The 3,273-nt window shown below is 42.3% G+C and overlaps 1 pseudogene across 1 annotated transcript; it reads right to left on the reverse strand.

Annotated features, from left to right (window-relative positions):
• Positions 1-1,736: 1,736 nt before the first annotated feature.
• LOC307069742 (protein SET-like) lies at positions 1,737-2,910 on the reverse strand (annotated as a pseudogene). Its single transcript has 2 exons — positions 2,809-2,910; positions 1,737-2,704 (listed from the first exon to the last, which is right to left on the reverse strand). The product of its transcript is annotated as a protein SET-like (transcript).
• Between the last annotated feature and the right edge of the window lie 363 nt (positions 2,911-3,273).

Below are 3,273 nucleotides of genomic sequence, written 5' to 3' on the forward strand. Positions count from 1 at the left end.
AATTATGTCATCTACTAACAAAGCCAGATTTTTTTTACAACTTTATTGGAGTATAATTGCTTCACAATGGTGTATTAGTTTCTGCTTTATAACAAAGTGAATCAGTTATACATATACATCTGTTCCCATATCCCTTCCCTCTTGCGTCTCCCTCCCTACCACCCTCCCTATCCCACCAATCCAGGCGGTCACAAAGCACCGAGCTGATCTCCCTGTGCTATGCAGCTGCATCCCACTAGCTCTCTACCTTACGTTTGGTAGTGTATATATGCCCATGCCTAACGCTCGCTTTGTCACAGCTTATCTTTCCCCCTCCCTATATCCTCAAGTCCATTCTCAAGTAGGTCTGTGTCTTTATTCCCGTTTTACCACTAGGTTCTTCATGACGTTTGTTTTTTCTTAAATTCCATATATATGTGTTAGCATACGTTATTTGTCTTTCTCTTTCTGAATTACTTCACTCTGTATGACAGACTCTAGGTCTATCCACCTCACTACAAATAGCTCAATTTCACTTCTTTTTATGGCTGAGTAATATTACACTGTATATATGTGCCACACCTTCTTTATCCATTCATCCGATGCTGGACACTTAGGTTGTTTCCATCTCTGGGCTATTGTAAATAGAGCTGCAATGAACATTTTGGTACATGACTCTTTTTGAATAATGGTTTTTTCAGGGTATATGCCCAGGAGTGGGATTGCTGGGTCATATGCTAGGTCTATTTGTAGTTTTTTAAGGAACTTCCATACTGTTCTCCATAGTGGCTGTATCAATTTACACTCCCACCAACAGTGTAAGAGTGTTCCCTTTTCTCCACACCCTCTCCAGCATTTATTGTTTCTAGATTTTTTTCCTTTGTGTACACATTTAGTTTTATTGTAACAAAGCAACTTGTACACTTTTAATGTTTAAAACTGAGCATCATCTTTCCTTTCCAGTGAAACAAAAAGAAAAATTTAAAAATAAACAGGAACAAAATTATAATAGAGAATGTCAATTGCAAATAAGACCCTACAGGTTCTGCTGATTCTCCTATCGAGTGGCAGGGCTCAAGTCATCATTAGGAGAGAATTTTATTTTAAAAGTGTCATCTTAAACTGCAAGGATGTCCGTTAAACATCACAATTAAGCATGCCAAAGGAGAAGGCATGTTGTCAAAATGCCCACTTAACCCACCCAAACATCTCAAACCCACCCTTTGCTGACCTTCTATAACTCCATTTTTTTAAGTTTCTTTTTTCTTTTTTTAAACAAGAGAAAGTAGACAGATACATGTTGGTAAATGCTAACTGTCCATATTCACATAGAGACACAGTGTACTCTCTGAGCCCAATATACAGAGAAAGGAGGAACAGAGCTAGAATTATATGCACTACTACACAGGGGCCTAGCACCCTCCAGCTTCCAGCAGAGCTAAGGGAGCAGAAGGTTTTTCTTTTTTCCCATGGAGCATGGTGGTGTTGATTCCATAAAGTTTTTGTTGAGACAGGAAGGGATAAAAATGAATTTGCAACAGAAACGGGTAGAGATTCTTTTCCCACTGAATTCTGCTCAAGGTATTTCCCCCCAAAATAAGTTGTGAGCCATGGTATAAAGGAGAAAAGAGACCTCAAAAACAGGGCCACTGAGCACAAGAGGAGAAGGAGAAAAAAAAAAAGACTACAACTTGCTCCCAGGGACTGGAGAAAATTTTAAAATTTTAAAAGGAAGGTTGGAATCCATCAGTGTTCCATTAGTCATCTTCTCCTTCATCTTCCTTCATCCTCATCCCCTTCTTCATCAGTATCTTCCAATCCTTCTTCCTCTTCATCATCATCATCATCTTCTTCTCCCTACCCTTCCTCATCATCCATGTCCAGAACCAAGTAGTACTGTAATGGATTTGGCCAAATATCATCTTTGATGACTTCTCCTAACTCATCTGCACCTGCATCAGAATGATCAGTAAACTAGGTGAAGAAGCTTTCTGGTTCCTCATGCTGTCTCTTCCTGCTGGCTTTATTCTGAGTTTGACTTGAACATTTTGTCAAATCCTTTCCGGATTTCCATTTGATTTCAGTGGACTTTGAAGATGGATCACCACTCTCATTCAGATGAAATTCTTTGGAGAGAATTTTATTTTCAAAGTAAGGGTTTTCATCAAAATAAAAATTTATTCTGTAACCTGATTTAATATCTTCAAATTTTGTCACTTCGACTCTTGTCAAATAATGCAGCACCTCTTCATCCTCCTCCCCAAGCAGTGCAGACACTTGTGGATGGTTAACAAATGTTGTTACCCAAAAATTTGGGATTTTGGCGATCAATTCCGACCTCTTCTGAAAAAATGGTTGGCGGAGTTTGTTATATTTCTGTTCTACTTTCAAAATCTCCTCACTGGCTTGTTCATTAAGTCTGTCTATTTCATTTGTACTTCATCAATATGTTCAATTGTTTCTTACTGTTCTTTTTCTGAGGTCTCGTCAGCCCTGTCATGGTTGGAGTTGAGCTCTTTTTACTGACTTTGGCCGCCGGCGCCGACACGGTGCTGCTCCTCGGTCGGGGGGGAGCGGGGAGGGGGAGAGAAGGGAAGGCGAAGGGGGTGGGCAGCAGCTTCCCCTCACGCCACATGCGCGGGCGCTCGCTCGGTCCAGCCACCTCCTCCCGGCACTCGCTCGCTCGCTTTCCCTCTCCCGGGCTCGCGTGCGCTGTCCTCGCGGCCTGATGAAGAGGGAGGGGCTGGGGCTGGGTGCCGGGCCCCGGCCCGGGCTACTGCTTACGGAGGGGAGGCGGTGGCGCGTGGGCAGGCAGCTCTGATCCCTCACGCTCCGTGCTCCAGCTGGCTGCTCGATCTCCCCGAGCCGCCTCCTCCTCCACCTCCTCCTCATGGCGAAGGGGGTGGATCTAGATTTTTTGTTGATGGCCATTCTGACAAGTGTGAGATGATATCTCATTGTAGATTTGATTTGCATTTCCCTAATGATTAATGATGTTGAGCATTCTTTCATGTGTTTGTTGGCAGTCTGTATATCTTCTGTGGAGAAATGTCTATTTAGGTGTTCTGCCCACTTTTGGATTGGGTTGTTTGTTTTTTTCCTATTGAGCTGCATGAGCTGCTTATAAATTTTGGACATTAACCCTTTGTCAGTTGCTTCATTGGCAAATATATTCTCCCATTCTGAAGGTTGTCTTTTGGTCTTGTTTATGGTATCCTTTGCTGTGCAAAAGCTTTGAAGTTTCATTAGGTCCCATTTGTTTACTTTTGTTTTTATTTCCATTTCTCTAGGAGG

The sequence above is a fragment of the Hyperoodon ampullatus genome, assembly GCF_949752795.1.
Source record: "Hyperoodon ampullatus genome assembly, chromosome: X".
Classification (NCBI taxonomy): domain Eukaryota; kingdom Metazoa; phylum Chordata; class Mammalia; order Artiodactyla; family Ziphiidae; genus Hyperoodon; species Hyperoodon ampullatus.